Raw genomic sequence first — 18,368 nt, 5'->3', positions numbered from 1 at the left:
AGTGATGATGCAAAAGATTGTGGTTTGTTTCTTGGAGGCTCGCAAAGAATCTCAGACACACAGTCATTTAGCAGCACAAAAGGTGTATTTGCAAATAGGGTCAGAGCAGAGTCAAAAACTCAGATTACTCCGAATCCACCAAGGAATTTTTGCAGGCTGTATTTATCTTTTTCCTCCTGGGCACGTGTGCAGAAACAGGAACTCTTACAGCTCATTTCCGTTTCATACAAACATACATGTGATTACATCACTACATCCATCGCATGTATATTATAATTAACTACTTAAGTATGCAGGGCGGAGAGGTAAATATGCATCAGCTAATTGAGCATGCTCAGAGACTATTATAGGTCACCAAGAGTTTAAACCCCCCCCCCTTTCAAGGACACAGTCAGTTGAATTCCAGCTTCTGTAATCTGCATGAGAAAGGCTAGGGAGAAGCTGGGGGAGAGTCTGCAATTTAGTATGAGAAGAGCTGTGGCAAGGCTGGGCAAGGAGAAAAGTCCTTGGCAGTGTTTCTTTCTTATCAGGCGCAAGATGCAAGCTGTGCATTTCTAACAATACTCCATTTCTAACAGTGATAAGAAATATCACTTATTTTACAATTTTTCTTGCCATTTTTAGTTTATTTTTAATATTATCTTTCTGGTATTGTGCAAAACTAAGTTTTTCATAAAGATTTTCCCTTATAGTCATTGGTATGAAAAGTAAAAATTAGATTTTACAATACATAGAGGTCCTGGTTCTTTTCTCACATTACTGCAAAATCAGTTGTAATTCTTGTGAAACAAGTTATTTCAGTGGAAAACTGGTGACTCAGAAAACATTAGTTCCCGTTTCCACTTGAATGTTGCCCACAAGTTGGGTGTGACAGTTTGTTACATAACCACCATGATACAAAGTTTGCTAACTGCTCCGACTACTAAATCCAGTAGGTTATAAAGTAGACGATGGAAAATATAGTTTAAAATTTCTTCAAAGTCCACAGTTATCTGGTTTTGTAGTCTTATACTGTGGTAACCCCAGAAGTTCTATCTTCTGATGTATCATGTTTAAAAAAACCCAACAAAACAAACAAAAAAACCCAAGCCAGGCAGCAATTCAGACTATACAAGCTAAAAATCAGCACATTGCTAGGGAACTAATAGCAGCACTACTGTCCTGAGGTTGGGTCTAAAGCTAGTGTGGTAGCAGCTGCTATTATTTACAAATGTCGTCTCGCCTCTGTTTGCTTTAATGTGTACTTTGAAATGAATGGAGATTGCCACGCTTATTTTTACATGCAGAAATTCTCACAAATATTTAGGAAAAACTTCATGGGCTAAATTTGGATCCGTTATGCAGAAAGAAGTCTCCAAGATTGCATGTGGATTGATATATTTAATAAACCATGTTATTATTTTTATATATTTAAAGATGTTTCAAAATTAGCAGAGGTGTCTTCTGTCTTATACTTTATGTTTTTATGCATTTATCATACTGAAGAAAACAGAAGTGTTTAACTTTACAGGCAACATCAGGAAAACCCAGCCACTGCCAAGGGTTGGCAGCTGATAAATAAACAAGATACAGTTCACTACACAACAGTGGGTGCTCTACATATGTGCTTTATTGCAGAGTTCACTAACTAGCTCTGCAGTAATGTGTCACCATCTACAAAGGGCCCTTATTAGGGCGCAGTAAATTAACTAACTCTGCTGTAGGATAGTACTGTCTGGGACAAACACTATCCTACAGCAGAATTATTTAGTCCACGGAAACTCGTGTAGCTGCTGATGGGGCTGGCTGGGGTGCAAGGGTACTTCAGTGTGGGGGCTGCCTGCTGGGTACAGCACACATGCCCCAGCACACTGAGCTGCGGTGGAATAGCCTTGGGCTGCCAAGCTGACGCTCTGAACCCCTGCCAGCCAGAGCTGCTTCACCTGGCTCAACGTGCTGTGGTCCCGGGCACACATGTAAATACTGTGCCTGGGAGCAATAAACTCTGGTGTGAATTGTGCTGCAGTTTATTGCTACACACTAATTGCACATATAGATACACCCAGTGAATGACATTTCTTCTTGCCAGGATACCAGAAAAAAGAAGTATTATATGAAAATGTTGTGGGCTCTTTATTTATCTTGGAACTTACATGGCTAACAGTAGCTTTTGAGCAGCTTTCTAAGTTAAAGTTTTTTATTCTCATAACCAGGGATCCTGGTTTTCCCTGATAAAAATCACAAAGTCTCTGATAAAAAATCGCAAATTCTAAGATAAAGCCCCCCAAATCTGTGATTAAAATGAAAGGACCCTCACTCCCACCCCACAGCCCCCTGGCCCTGCTCATGTCCCTTTCCCCCCCCCCACAGCTCCCTGCCACCTTCACCCCATAGCTGCCAAGGGCTATGGGGCCAAGGACCCAGATCTACAGCCTCCTGCCCTCACAGGAGTGAAGCCTGGCTTCACCATCCTCCACTGCCTGCCTGCTGTGGGCTTGGGTGGGGGGTAGCTCCCCACTGCTGTGAGCACTCCTGGAGGTGCAGGGGAACCCATGCCCCCAAGATCTGTGTGTGGGGTGGGCTCTGGCTGCCACCCTGCAGCCCTTCCCTGGGGCCTCCACAGTGCAGTGGGTGCGGCCCAGTGCAGAAGGGAACATTGGAGCCATGCAGGAAAGCTGCTTGCTGCTGCGAGCTCTGCACTGGCCTGGCAACACATCCCCTGTACATGTGGCAGCAGTGAGGGGCACAACCCCATGCCGCTGCCCCTACTGCATGCAGGGGACACATCTCCAGAGTAGAGGGCAGTGTGGAGCTTGCAGCAGCAAGCAGCTTTCCTGCATGGCCCCACTCTGCCCTGCTGCACTGGGTTGCACTACCAGGCTGCAAAAGGCAGCAGGGCAGGAGCCCAAGCCCACAGTTGGCAGTGAGCCCCCACCCCTGCCCTACACACAGATCTGGGTGGCCTGGGTCCCCCGTGTTCCTCTGGGAGTGCAGCAGGAAGCCAGGCATACACATGCCTGATTGCCCTCAACGTGTTCCCTCCCAGCCTCTTTGCAGGCTGGGACTCTACCAGCCTGCAGAGAGCTCTTTGCAAAAGGGCAAATTCCATGGGTTTCTCTGCTAAAACAAGAAATCCATGTTTTGCTCTGGTAAATGGAAAAATCCATGTTTTTCTCCATTTTTCCATGGGAAACGGAAAACACAGATTCCTGCTCATAAAATTCCTGTAGGGTGTTTTTATTATCTTCAATGTGTAGATGAAGAACTGAGACTGAAAGAAACCATAAAGCTCAAACATAATGAAGAATGGGGTCCTAAGGCCTGATTTTCCATGATATTGAAGCTTGTTTTGTCACACAGTCCTCAATAAAGTAGGTAAAGAGTAAAAGAATAGTAGGAGTTTATATTTACATTGCACAAGCATAAATAACTGTACAAAGGGCAAAGATTCAGAGAATTAGGCACAAGATCTTAAACTGTACAGAAACTAACAAGGCCAACAGAAAAGTGCTTATGAAGTGCATTATTAGATATAAAGTCTGTATATATGTTTGTGCATGTCTGTGGACTTATTTTCTATGTAAGTATAATTTATAATTATACCACTTCTCACAACATTTTGTGACTCAGGCAATGTTAGGGTACTTTAAAAAAAAAATATCTCATGATAACACAAAAAAGTCTGAAGTTTCCCACATTCAAAATGGCTGCTATTTTCATTATTGTTAATAGGTCTGAACCCAGCAAAAAGAGTGCCAGTTCCATAAAGTCTGTCTGTATGTGAAAATAGAGTTGGTGGCCAACATCAAGTGTTCTTCTTGAGGCTAATATAATGCCTGCAGGCAAAATGGATGCCACTTTGTGGTTCAGGTGAAGCTAGACTGGACATAGGAACTACTATCAGGATAAATGGAGGTCAGGGTAGGAACTGTGGGGAAGATGGATGTTCCTAAGGACTCAGCGGTTCCTGAGGAAGTGGCTGTTGGCCTCAGGCTGAGGAGAAGCCATGTACACCTAAGCCTAGAGAAAACATAGGCCAGCCTAGGGAGGGGCTTAGAGTTTGTGGGCCTACTGAGGACCTATGCAAGCCCCTGCTTGGAACTGATGGTGAGGCCAGCAGCTCAGATGGAGTAAAGTGGAGTAAAGGGCTGATGGATATAAGATCGGTGGAGCACCAGTGTGAGCAGACAGTGAGAATGGACTGCTGTAATGCGGGGCCCAGAGATGAACTCCTGCTGAATAGGAAGGTCAGCTGCTGCTAGCCTGAGGCCATGGAATCTCGACTGGTTAAAGCAAGGGGGCCAGGGCTGATGGGTAAGTCAGCCCACTGAGAGGGGCAGGCCAGGTCTGTGGAGAGCTACTGACACCCTGACTGGCCTGGGGGTGGGGCCAGAGCCTAAAGGAGCCTGAGGGTCCTCTCAATGGGGGGGAGCATCACTGCCAAGAGAGATAGGCAGTCAGCTGGCCAGCACGTTGGAAAGACGGAGGATGGAGCCCACTCTCCTGATGGGTGGAATCCTATAAGGGGGTCTGGGAGAGATGGGGCCAGTGACTGAGGGCAGGCTATGAGATGGAGGCTACAACAGAATACCCAGAAGAGAGCAGTCCTGGAAGAACGTCAAGGAGCCCAGAGGGGTGAAGAAAGATCAGGGCAGGTAGGCCTGCAGTGATCCTGGGGAATGACCTAAAACTACACCCTGCTGGGACTGGATGGTGTGTTGGGTCCGCCTGTGGCAGGGCAGTCCCCAGGAAGTGCCACACCTTTGCCTCACAAGTGAAAGGCAAGTATGGGGCCCTGGAAAGCCTCAGTCCCTACTGCCTTGTAGATGACCCTGGGCTAGGAGAGCACACCCTAAGAGAAAAGCACCAGGCTTGGGCAACAGCATGGGTCCAGGAGGGCCCGAGGCCCAATGCCTCAGTGGCTGAGGCTAAGTGACAACACAGGGGCCAGGAGGGCCTGAGGCCTCATGGGAGGCCTGAAGGAGAGTAAGGTCTAGTGGAGGCCTGAAGGAGATTGAGGTCCAGGCATGTCGGAGACCTGGGTGCACCATAAGCTGACAGTGGGGTCCAGGCACATCAATAGACACCAAGGGGGCACAAGGCCCATAAGATAGGTCTTACTCGACCAATCTCATTTTCTTTTACAAGAGAAGAGCCACACACATGATCAAATGTCAAGAAAACGGACCTTATGATGACAGGCTGAGAGCCATAGGGCTCTTTAGTCTGGAAAAGCCCAGGCTCAGGGGTGATCTGATGGCTACCTATAAGTTTATTAGGGTGACCACCAGGATCTGGGGAATTGTTTGTTCACCAGAGCGCCCCAAGGGATGACAAGGTCAAATGGTTATAAACTACTGCAAGACCATTTCAGGCTGGATATAAAGAAGAATTTCTTTACTGTCCAAGCCCCCAAGGTCTGGAATAGCCTGCCATCAGAGGTGGTTCAAGCACCTACATTGAACACCTTCAAGAACAAATTGGATGCTTATCTTGCTGGGATCCTATGACCCCAGCTGACTTCCTGCCCTTTGGGTTGGGAGACTGGACTCGATGATCTTCCAAGTTCCCTTCCAGCCCTAATGTCTATGAAATCTATGAAATTCCCAGTGAGGGGGCGGAGTATTATCCAAGTGTAGCAGGTCAGAGGGTGAAGGGCTAGGAGCCTAATGAGAGGCCAGGAGCTCAGAGTGCATGTGTGAGTAGAGGCCCCAGTGAGGGGGCATGAGTAGAGGCCCCAGCAGAGGGCATGTGGCCAAGGTATGTCCAAGGACACCTGAGGCCACATTTGGGCCAGAGGCAGAGTGTGGCTCAGCAATGGGCCCAGGGGAGTAATAGTGGAAGTGAATGCCATCCGTGAGGCATGGGACATGGTAAAGGGAACGTCAGAGCCATGTATTATGCCCTCAGCAGCAGGGCAGTAAATGGGCAGCCTCCTACCTACAAACAGCTATTAAAATTATGACAAAGCGGAGGAAGGTAAGGAGCTTGCTGTCACCTTGGGGGTCCAGGAGGAGGTGAAAGATGGTGGTGTGAGGTGACTCCCTCCTGCAGGGGACTGAGGGACCCATCTGTTGTCCAGACCCCCAGCCTGTGAGGTCTTCTGCCTCCCAGGGGCACGCATCTGAGATATAGCAGAGAGGATCCCCAGGCTCATGCAGCCCTCCGACTACTACCCTCTGCTCCTCATTCATGTGGGAACTAATGACAGGGCCAGGAGTAATCCAGACCAGGTCATGAGCAACTACAGGGCTCTGGGGGCTGGGCTCAGGGGTTGGGGGCCCAGGTAGTCTTTTCTTCTGTGCTCCCTGTTTCAGGCCATGGTTCCAGTAGGAAAGGATGCATCAAGGAAGTGAACTGACAACTCCAACACCAATGCCACTGAAAAGGCTTTGGATTTCTTGATCATGGCATGCACCTTAGGGAGACAGGATTCCTGGGAAGGGATGGCATCCCTCATGAGGAAAGGTAAGTCCCTGTTCGCAGCCAGGATGGTCAATCTTCTGGACTGCTCTTTAAACTCAGATTGCTAGGAGACGGGGGATACACAAATTCAAACATGTCCTGGGACCAACATACAAGTAAGCCCTGCAGATAGGGACACTGGGAGAGCCACTTTGTGGGAGCTGAGGGAATAGTTCTCCATCAGCGAGACAGGAAGACTGTGGCCTCAGTAGGAGGACCTATATACTAATGCCAAGGGCATGGAGAACAAGCAGGAGGAGCTAGCCCTCCCACTCTCCGGTGTGCATTACAATCTTGTAGGGAAGATGGAGACCTGGTGGAACTCCTCACATAACTGGAGCATAGCTATAGAGGGCTATATCCTACATAGAAAGGGAAGAAAGGTGGAGGCATTTCTCTCTATGTGGAAAACCACTACGCCTCCTTGGAGGCTGACATCAGCTCCAAAAATGGACAGCTTGAAACCCTCTGGGTCAAGTTGCAAGGGGGGAGGGATGCAGCAAGAGAGACCCAACTGTAAGTGTATACTACAGACCACCAAACCAGGGGGAGGAATTCGATCTGGAGTTCACCTGAGAATTGGCTGAGGTCGCATGTGCACATGACATAGTCGTCATGGGCGATTTTAATTATCCAGACATCTCCTGGGAGGAAGACCCGGCCAAGTTGGATCGGTCATGTTCCTTCCTGACCTGTGTTGAAGAGCTCTTCCTGACTCAGGAGGTCCATGGGCCAACCAGAGGTGATGCTCTGCTAGACTTGGTCCTGGCCAAAGGAGACTACCTGGTGACCGACTTACATATAGAGGGAAGTCTGGGCAACAGTGTTGATGAAACCAGCATATTCACTGTCTGACTTAAGGCAGACAAATTGGATAGCAGGATTGAAGTCTTGGACTTCACAAATGCAAATTTCAACAAGCTTAGTTTACTACTAGGGCAAGTGCTGCAGGACTAGGAACTGAAGGTGAAAGATATGCATGAAGAATGGTTGTTCCTTAAGGACACGATCCTTGAAGCACAAAGGAAGTTCATTCCTATGCGGAGAAAAGGTAACAGAAGGGCCGGGAAGACTTCTGGCTAAACAGGGAAATCAGGGTCCTGTTAAGAAAGAAGAAAGAGGCTTATAAACAATGGGAGCTCGGGTCAGGCCCTAAGGAGGGCTACTCCACAACAGCCTACATTTGCAGGGAACAGATAAGACAGGCTAAAGCGGTAACCAAACTTAGATTAGCAATGAGAATCAAGAACAACAAAGTCCTTCTTTAGGTTCAAAGGGAACAGGAGGAAAACAAATGGGAGTGTGGGGCCATTGCTCAACAACTCAGGAGAGCTGGTTACCAGTAAGCAGGAGAAAGCTGAACTCCTGAATGACTACTTCCCCTCGGTCTTTCACCGGACCAAGGGGAAAACCACTTCAGGTAAAGTAGAGTATGAACACAGTAGGAATAATCACCTTCCTACTGCTGTAGAATTGGTGTATGACCAATTAAAAAATTTAGACATATACGAGTCAGCAGGACCAGATGATCTTCATCTGAGAGTGCTAAAGGAGTTGGCTGAAGTCCTTGTGGAACCCCTGGTGAAACTCTTCCACAACTCATGGCACTCTGGAGAAGTCCCTGAGGACTGGAAGAGGGCCAATGTTGTGCCCATCCACAAGAAGGGCAGGAGGGAGGACACAGGAACTATAAGCCAATCAGCCTAACTTCCATCCTAGGAAAAATCCTAGAAAATTTCATCAAAGAGTCTATCAGCAATAAGCTTGCAGAAGGTAAGATTCTGAATGGCAGCCAGCGTGGTTTCATTGCAGGCAAGTCTTGCCTTACCAAACTCATCTCCTTCTGTGACTAGGTAACTCACCACCTGGACAAGAGAGAGCAGGTTGAAATTGTATACCCTGACTCCCAAAAGGCCTTTGATCTAATATCCCACAATGTCCTCATAAGAAAATTAAAGGACTGTGTGCTTAACTCCAAGACTGGCTGCAAGATAGGACCCAGAAAGTCGTAGTGTGTCATCCTGGCGAGAAGTGGGCAGTGGTGTCCTGCAGGGGTTGGTGCTCAGTCCAGTACTTTTCAACATCTTTATTAATGATTTGGTTGTGGGGGTGAAGAGCTTACTGGCCAAGTTGGCAGATAAAACCAAGTTATGGGGGAGTGTGGTCACTCTTGAAGATAGGCTACAGATACAGGTGGACCTAGACAGGTTAGCAAGTTGGGCAGATTAGAACCTGATGAAGTTCAATGTCGAGAAATGTAAAGTGCTCCACCTCAGGATGAGAAACCCCCAACACACCTACAGGCTTCGCGGCACCAAACTGACTAGCACCACAAATGAAAGGGCCCTGGGGGTAATAATAGATCACAGTATGAATATGAGCCAGTAATGCAATGCTGTAGCCAATAGGCCAAATAATACTTTGGCATGCATCAATCAATGCATCTCCAGCAAAAACAAGAAGGTAATTCTCCCGCTGTACTCAGCACTGGTGAGACCACAGCTGGAGTTTTGAGCCCAGTTCTGGGCAACACACTTTAACAAGGATGTGGACAAGCTTCAGCGTCTAAAGAAGAGCCACCCGTATGCTCTTACACAGCAAACCATACGAGGAAAGGCTGAGGTATCTGGGATTCTTCAGCGTGAGAAAAAGAAGGCTGAGAGGGGACCTGGTAGCAGCTAACCATTACACTAGGAGAGTACATCAAGGGCTCGGTGAGCAACAGTTCACATGGGCACCCAAGGGGAAAACCAGGAGAAATGGCCACAAACTCCTGGAAGATTGATTCAGGCTCAACATTAGGAAAAACTTCTTCACAGTCAGGGTGTCCAGGAATTCTTAGGTCAGCTCACAGAGGCAGTGAGGGCTAAGGATGTGGTCATCATGGGGGACCTGAACTTCCCAGACATCTGCTGGGAAGAGCAGTCAGCCAAGTCTGATCGCTCACGTCGGTTCTTAGCCAGAGTGCAGGACCTCCATCTAACCCAGGAGGTGCACAGCCCCACCAGGGGAGACGCCTTGTTGGACCTGGTGCTGGCCACGGGTGACGACCTGGTGAGGGGCCTGCGGGTGATGGGCCACCTGGGAGACAGTGATCATCGCTTGCTGGAATTCACCATCCAGTGTAAGGTGGCAAAGGGCTGCAGCAAGGCAACAGCCCTAGACTTTAGGAGGGCTGACTTCAACAAGCTAAGGAGGATCGTTGGGGAAGCGCTGAGGACCCAGAGGGGAAGGGAGCCAGATGTCCAAGGTGAGTGGTTGCTCCTTAAGGAGACGATCCTCCATGCCCAAAGGGAGGTAATCCCAACAAGGGTCAAAGGGAGCAGGAGGGCACATAAACCCCCATGGCTCACTAGGAGCATCCGGGAATGTCTCCTTGCTAAAAGGGAGGCATACACCCAATGGAGGGATGGGGTCATCACCAAGAAGGACTATGTTACAGTCGCCCGAGGATGTAGGGGGGCAGTCAGGAAGGCCAAGGCAGAGATGGAGATAGGACTAGCTTCCCGGATTAAGGACAATAAGAAGTCCTTCTTCAAATACATAGGGGGTAAAAAGAGGGTCCCGGGTAATGTGGGGCCCCTGCAGGACACGATGGGCAACTTAGTCGTCACGCCAGATGACAAAGCTAACATATTTAACGATTTCTTTGCCTCTGTCTTCCTAAGTAGGGACCAGTTCAGCCACCTCCCTGCTGGGCCCCCCTCGGGCCCCGGGAGAGACACGCCTGGGCCAGGGGTTAGCGAGGAGTTAGTTAGGGTACTTCTGGAGAGGCTGGACGTGTTCAAGTCCGCTGGTCCGGACGATCTTCACCCTAGGGTTCTACAGGAACTGGCCGAGGTCATTGCGGGACCCCTGGCGCGGCTCTATGAGCACTCATGGTGCTCTGGTGAGGTGCCGGAGGACTGGAAGAGGGCCAATGTGGTCCCTATCTTCAAAAAGGGAAAAAAAGAGGACCCGGGAAATTACAGGCCAGTTAGTCTTACCTCAATCCCGGGTAAGCTCTTTGAAAAAATTATCCTGGCACACATCCAGGAGGGCCTTGCGGGGGAATGCATGCTCGGGGCAACCAACATGGGTTCATCAGTGGCAGGTCTTGTCAGACCAACCTGGTGGCCTTTTACGATCAGGTCACCAAATCATTAGACGCAGGGGTTGCTGTGGATGTAGTCTTTCTGGACTTCCGGAAGGCTTTCGACACTGTCTCTCACCCTGTCCTCATCAAAAAGCTGGGAGACTGTGGTGTCGATGCCCACACGGTCAAATGGGTCGCCAACTGGTTGGAGGGCCGCACCCAGAGGGTGGTAGTGGATGGGTTCTTCTCGACCTGGAAGGACGTGGGCAGTGGGGTTCCGCAGGGCTCGGTCCTCGGGCCCGCACTGTTCAACATCTTCATCAGTGACTTGGATGAGGGGGTAGAAAGCACCCTGTTCAAGTTTGCTGATGACACTAAGATGTGGGGGGATGTGGATGCACTAGAAGGGTGCAATAGGCTACAAGCTGACCTTGACAGGTTGCAACAGTGGGCGGATGAGAATAGGATGGGGTTTAACACTGATAAGTGCAAGGTGTTGCACATGGGGAGGAAGAACCGGCACCACACTTACAGGTTGGGGAACTCCCCTCTTGCCAGCACGGAGACGGAAAAGGATCTTGGAGTCGTCATTGACTCCACGATGAACATGGGCCGGCAGTGTGGGGAGGCAGTCAAGAAGGCCAACCGTACCCTGTCATGCATCCACAAATGCATCTCGAGCAGGTCCAGGGAGGTGATCCTCCCCCTCTATGCGGCACTGGTCAGGCCGCAGCTGGAGTACTGCGTCCAGTTCTGGGTGCCACACTTCAAGAGGGACGTGGACGATATGGAAAGAGTCCAGAGGAGGGCCACTCATATGATCAGGGGTCAGCAGGGCAGGTCTTATGAGGAGAGGCTACGGGACCTGAACCTGTTTAGCCTCCACAAGAGAAGGTTAAGGGGGGACCTTGTGGCCTGCTACAAACTGGTCAGGGGGGATCAGCAGGTATTGGGGGAGTCCCTGTTCCCCCGTGCGCTGCCAGGAGTGACCAGGAATAACAGTCACAAGCTGGCGGACGGTAGGTTTAGATTAGATATTAGGAGGCGCTACTTCACAGTCAGGGCAGCTAGGGCCTGGAACCGGCTTCCAGGGAAAGTGGTGCAGGCTCCTAGCCTGGGGATTTTTAAAAGGAAGTTAGATGAGCACCTTGCCGGGGTCATCTGACCCCGGTGCTCTTTCCTGCCAAGGCAGGGGGTCGGACTAGATGATCTACCTAGGTCCCTTCCGACTCTAGGTACTATGAAACTATGAAACTATGAAACTGTGGAATAAGCTCCCACCAGAGCAATCACCTACACTGGAAATCTTCAACAGACTGGACAGTCACCTTGCTGGGGTCACCTGATCCCCAGTTATCCTTCCTGCTTGGTGCTGGGGGCTGGACCTGGTGATCTTCTGAGGTCTCTTCTGGCCTTACAATCTATGAATCTATGTGCAAAGGTATGCCAGACAAGTCAGGTGGGCCGACTGCCCTAGATGGGAGGGCAGGCTGATATTCTACCTGACCCTGGGACTTCCCTGTCACAGGTATGCACAAACATTCAAGGAGGTTAGATCACGTTAAAAATGGCCGCTCAGTCGAAGGTAAGTCACGTTGGACGGGGTGGGGGTTAGCAGGGGCTTGTGGGGATTGGAGGCCTAGCAGGATCTGGGAGGTGTTCATGTAGTCTGGGTGGGTTTGGTGGGATCAGGTAGCTAGTGGGATATGGGGTTTGGAAGTGTTGGAGAGACTCTCCAATTCTGCCAAAACCTCCGGGACATCCCCAGTCCTCCTACTACCACCAAATTGCCCCCAGTTCCACAAACCACTCCCAGGGCCAGTTTTACCACTGTTTACTGGTCCTGTGAGCCTGCTTGAAGAAAGTTGGGTTGGGGCGAGGGGAGATGGATCAGGGGGAGCTGGCAACTCTTCAGGTTGAGGGGGTAGCAGGATTGGGGAGGCTCTCTCCTCCCCCAAGACCAGAAGCTATTTTTAGCCCTCCCCCTGGACAAACAATCTCCCTCTCCCCTCCAAAAAAACCCAAATTCCTCCTGATCCTTCTCATCCCTTCCCCCCCAACTCAATTTAAGCAGGCTCCTGGCACCAGTGAGTGCTAATAAAACTGGCACCAGGAGCAGTTTGCAGGATCAGGAGGTTTGCCAGGCTTAGGGAGTGAGGGTTATCTGTCTGGGGGTGGGAAAAAGGCCTAAAAATAGCCCAGTGCTGAGGGCTGGTAGGAAAAGAGCAGCCCCAGGGCTGGAACCAACAGCTGCTGGAACCTGGGGCTGCTCTGCAAATGTGTGCAGAAGTTCAGTTAGATTGGTTTTGCTAGACCTGGTCTAAGTTAGACTATCTCCAAGGTATGGTTAACTTAAATTGGGCGGCCATTTTTTACTGATCTAACCTACCTGGAACTTCTATATAGTTTGCATATAGATAGAACAAAGCCCAGCATGCAGTGGCAGCCACCTCACCCCATGCACAGATTGAGGGGGCACGTGGCCCCCCAGGCCTCCACCGGGATGTGTGCAGCAGCGGGAGACACCACCACACCTTGTCAAGCTGCCATGCTCTGACCCTCCCCCAGCCCAGCCCAGCCGGGGCCTCCCTCACCCAAGGGCAGGGGGTGCAGAGGGGGATAGTCCCACTCTCCTTGCCTGGCCCCAGAGCAGGAGGCACGGCTCAATCCAGCCACGTGCGTTCCACTGCTCGTACATCCTGCCATTCCTGGACTGCGTCCTGCTGCTCCCCATCGTGGAGCCTCTGACAGTCGATCTCAGTCTGGGGGGCTAGCCTGGGTGACTACTGCTACAAGGCTAATGAAACATCATTGTTTGATTATTTGTTGCCTAGTTGGTTGCGTTTTTATACACAATATATGATGTAGCAAATTAATGCAAATTCCGATATATGTTTTTGTTTCAAACTTAAACTGAATAATATAGCCTCTGGCCCCTAGCATATTAGTAAACCTTCTAGTTTCTTTTTAACTGGAGAAAATATATATTGTGTTACATGTGATGATGCACCACATTGTCTGCACCCATCTTTTCAAAATTGTAGATCTACCCATGCATGTGGGAAAGTAGTTTTGGAAAGTAAAGTTTAGATACATGCCAGTGAATGGTTTCTATATATGCTTAGCATCAATTCCACAATTTCACATGAACATAACATTACAACCAATAAGCATGTGTATACTTTGGGTGCTCTTGTAGGCAGCAGCTCCTAAGAAGCAGTATTATTTAAACAAGTTTCTCTCATCAAAAAGAATTCAAAGGGCTTTTTTAATCTAACCAATCTTATTCAAACAGTACGGATAGTGAAATCACACCGAGCTTCTTACTGTTAATCCATTTATTGTTTTACTGTCTTTTCTATGTGCTCGGCTAGATTTGATGTAATAATACCTATTAGTGGGAGCTGGGGAAAGTACAAAATGTGAACCCCAACTTGCTTTCTCTCTTCTCTCATGCCATGAAACAACCAAATAAGAAACAACAAGAGCAATAAGGTCCTAGATACCTCAGCAATGGAATTATCTAGGTCTGTGTTCCAAAACTTCTGATTTGCTGTCACTAGGGTTAATGAATATAAATATGAAGAGAATTTAACCTAGTAATTACAGGTTGTTTAATTTATGTGCAGAGCCCTATTGAAATTGATGGGTATCAAGACATTTAAAAACACACAGATTAAAGACACTCTTTGTAACTCTAGGAAATTGAAAATTATTATTAATTGCATGTATAGTGTGGTGCCTGTGAGCCTTAATTAAGAAGCAGGGTCTCACTGTGCTGTATAAATACAGAAAAAAGGATGGTTCCTGCCCCCAAAAGCTTGTATTATTAATTACCATATTCAATGATTCTTTAAAATTCTTCCAATGTAATTCATTTTTTTATAAATAAAAGGAAACTGAGTACAGTAAAAAAAACACATTTAGCACATGATTGCCTAGTTTCAAATACCTCCCATTACCATAAGATACAGCTTGGGAATGACTACCCATGTGGGACCTTTTCAGCAATGGCAGTAAAAGGTTCATGATTTGGCACTGAAGTCTTAGTAGGAAATGTCTTGCAATTACCTCATCTTTTCTAAGAACACTCATTTAAGAACAAAAAACTCAGCAAACTATCTGTTAATGCTTTAACGTGGAGTGAGGACTTGACAGTAAACATAGGAAAATAACTTGGAAGCAATCAGATCTAAACAGCATCTGAAACCAACATTGTACAGCTTTCCTCACAAGCCCTCTAAAAAAAATTAAAAGGAGAAAAGAACTGTGGATGTGCAACTATAATTCTTTGAAAATTGTGATAGACAAGGTGAGGTTTATAACCCAAACAGAGTATGGGAAGGAAAGGAATTATTCCTGATCAGCCACTTCACCACAGTAGATGGAGGGCTATATCTAAATATAGGAAAAAAAGAAGATTCTCCCAAGGTAGGGGTGACCAATCTGTGGCAGAAGCATGACAAGTGGAATGGGTAGCCTCTGCATGGCAGACTGGGTAGGGGACTGGGAACAGAGTGGCAGATAGGGCAGGGAGCAGAAGCAGAGCAGGCAGGGGAAACAGATTGGAGGCACTGCTCCTCAAAAGGTTCCCACTGCCCCAGACATGCTTTAAGCATGCTGGAAAAATGCCATTCAGCAATTGAATGAATAAGCTAAAGCAATAAACATAAAACCACTGTACACAAATATGACCTTAGATTAGGTAATAAACTATGAAGTAAATAAATTAAATCTTAGTTTTTGTTCAGTGGTTATTCAGAAAAATAAAATGGAATTATGACTCGTTTTTCAAAAACAGCACCAAAGTTGACGCCTGTTCACAGATGATACAACTTTCTGTATTTCTGTTTATTATCACCAAAAATAATCTGATATCTTCACAAAGATATCTTTGAGCATCATGTTTTTCATGAACCATGTATGAATGTGTGCAATGCAGCTGTAGACAAAATTCTTATTCTAAAATGTGCATAGATTTAAACATGATATATTGAAGGTAATTAAGATTATAAACCTAATGAGAATGTATGTTAGTTATAGAGGTTCCATAATGAGTGGACTACAGCTGATTATATTGCAGACAAAGGTTGAGAATTTCTACTTAAAATAAGATAGAAGTTCATTCAAATGTGCCTGTAGAAGAGCAACTTGTTTTTATTACCAAATTGATAGTCGTTTTTATCTGTACAAACAGGTTTGCCTTTGAAGTTTGAGATGCAGTTAATATTCCACCAGGTTCTAGAGTTGTAAATCATAACCGAATGTGAAGCATCACTTGTGATTACCAGGTCAACCAATGCATAGACTATATAAAGGTATTAAAACAAAACATGAGCAGCATCTGAGTTGCACCCAAGAACCAACACCAAAGTAACAGTGTGAGTGATCCCTGCCGCACTGAAATCAATGGGAAATTTCCAAATACAGATTCCTAACATTTCTTCCAGTTTGCTTTTAAAGTGTCCAAGCAATGAAGCTCTCTTTCCATTTCCCCTGGGAACTGCTCGGTGGATAAAACTGAGACAACCCTTTTCATCTGCGGTGCTGGCGCCTGATGCTGCAGGGGTTTGCTACAACCGTACCTATCCCTCACAGGGTGGAAACTGCTGAAACATTCCCAGGAAAAACAGTGCACATCCACCATTGGAGTACTCCTTACAGTGAACATTTCTCATACCCCTTCTTTTCAGTGCGAGCCGGTAGGGTCACCCTAACCGGGTAGACTGAGGTAGAGTCAGGTGTCAATCCCTTCAGCTGGGTTGTTTGAAAACGGGTTAGGAAACTTTGCCTGAACCCACAGGCCTTCAGGGGCTCACCACGGCGGAGATGGCCCAGCGCTCGCAATCCGCGCATACTTCTGCCACCGCCGCTCCCTGCCAGGCCTGAGGTGCGACCCGCGCTCGCTCGGGTAAGGAAGGAGCTGCCCGCTCGGGGCTGTGCTGGGCTGACAGAGGCAGCCCGGGGCTCGCCCTCCCCGGGGTGGGTCAGGGGCTTTTGTCCTGGCTCGGGGGGGGGGGGGGCTTCCAGAGTCAAAAAAAAGAGGGGCAAAGCTACGAGCCGGAGCTGGCGCTTTCCGAGTGCAGGAAGGGGCGGCCCGGAGCCCCGAGAAGCGCCGGGGAGGAGCGGGGACACCGGGGGGGCTTCAGGCCGCGTCTCTCCGGGTCTGCGGAGGGAGCAGGAGGCGGCTCCCAGCCCCTCCCTCGGCCCGGGGAAGGGTGCGGCGGTCGGGGTCGGGGTCCGACTCCGCCCCCCGGTTGCTCTGTCCGACGCCTCCGCCCGCTCACGCTGCCCGGCCCGGCCCGGCCCGGCCCGGCCCGGCAAGGCGCGCCTGGACCCGCGGCTGCGGCATGTGAGTGCGGCGAGGCCGGGCCGGGGCGGGCGCTGGGCGGCGGGAAGCGGCTGCGGCCAAGCTGCGGGCGCCCCGGGCAGGCGGCGGGGCCCGAGCGCGAGGCCGGCCCGTGCTGCGTTGCCAGGGGTTCAGTAGGTCAAAACGATCGTGTTTGTGGGGAAACGACCGTGCACTCAACAGTGTGCAAATAAGTCTTTTCTTCACTTTTTATTGCTTGCTGTGAGTGAGACGCAGGCCCTCCAAGTGGAAGCATTTCTCTGGAGGCAAGGAGCCGAAAGAAAGGACCGACACCAAACCCAAAAGTTGCCCTGAGAAAAACCTGGGTTTTGCACATGCTGCATTAAATTGCTGCCTCGAAAATGAGTGCATTTGGATTGAACGCTTTAAGGAGTGTTGATTATGCATTGTGCAACGGTCGAAATGATTGTGCGCATGAGGGACTGGTGCCTCCTCAATCTGGGGGGCACCCGCAGAGGCCCTGTCGGGGGGAACCAGCCCTGCCAACAGCATCCGTGTTGGCCATCGGAGGGGCAGGGTACACCCCCTACCAGTTGTCTGTGATCGTACAAATGTGGTAATTATCATACACCTGACAATGCTGGCCCATAGCACGGCAGGGTGATGCCCCTCCAGGACTGGGCAGGGAGGGGGCAACCTCCCGCCGCACCACGGCCGCTTGCCCCTAGAGGGCTGTCAGCAGGGGCTGGGCCAGGAGCTGCACCTGTGAGTTGCCCCATAGGGCTGGGCGCCAGGACAGGGGGTATGAGAAGGGCTGCGTGCAGCTCTGGGGGCAGGAAGGTCACACCCTAGGGCGGGAGGAGGAGTTGGCATGGGGCAAGAACCCCCACCCCAACCTCCACCTTCCTGGGCCTTAGCATTTGAGAGGGAGAAAGTTTGTCCATGCAGAAAAGGATGGGGGAGGGGACATTGCATCCTGGGATGCTGGAGGACTTGGGTGACTCCTCTGTGGGGAGCTGTCACAGTTAATGGAACAGGAACTGGGTTACAAGGATGGCAGAGGAACCTGTCCTGGAGTGGCGATATTTTAAAGTGGTGGCCTAAAGTGTGGTCAAAACTAGTTTTGGGTGTTAAAGTATGGACAATCCAGGGGTTAAAAGTGCTCAGAGCCACCTGAAATCAATGTGTAACAAAGGCAGACTGAAGTGAGGCAACCAGGCTGTGCCTGTGCCAGGTCAGGGTAGGCAAGTCATTCAGATCCCCTGGCATGGCCTTGCTGGCTGTTAATACTCTTAACCTTTCTGGGGTCATGGTCCATTTTCTGTCTCGGTATTCCCAACAGGGTTCGTATCCCTCATTCAACAATTTCCAGTTCTAGTATACAAAACCAAAGGATTTCCCTGATGCAGCACAGACAGGATGAGGAAGAACATGAGAAGTCTGTTGAAATTTAATCTCTGCTAAACCAATATTGTGACATTTGTTAATCTCTGCTTAGCTGATATTGTGACATTTGTATTGAAGCCTACCCCTGTTACT

At 49.1% G+C, this 18,368-nt stretch overlaps 1 protein-coding gene across 2 annotated transcripts in view; it reads left to right on the top strand.

Annotated features, from left to right (window-relative positions):
• The first annotated feature begins 16,090 nt into the window (after positions 1 to 16,090).
• CHDH (choline dehydrogenase) overlaps positions 16,091 to 18,368 on the top strand; it is a 29,323-nt gene continuing 27,045 nt past the window's right edge. Inside the window, exon 1 of one of the 2 annotated variants that reach the window (XM_090022499.1) lies at positions 16,091 to 16,430. The gene's annotated coding sequence lies outside the window, so the exon portion shown is untranslated. Of the gene's footprint in view, positions 16,431 to 16,638; positions 16,872 to 18,368 lie in introns of those variants that run through there. The other variant, XM_090022498.1, reaches the window with a different exon arrangement.

The sequence above is a fragment of the Crocodylus siamensis genome, chromosome 11, assembly GCF_052110815.1.
Source record: "Crocodylus siamensis isolate JL-2025a chromosome 11, ASM5211081v1, whole genome shotgun sequence".
Lineage (NCBI taxonomy): Eukaryota > Metazoa > Chordata > Crocodylia > Crocodylidae > Crocodylus > Crocodylus siamensis.
The sequence above is the reverse complement of the archived record's forward strand: the minus strand, read 5'-3'. Positions and strand labels throughout refer to the sequence as shown.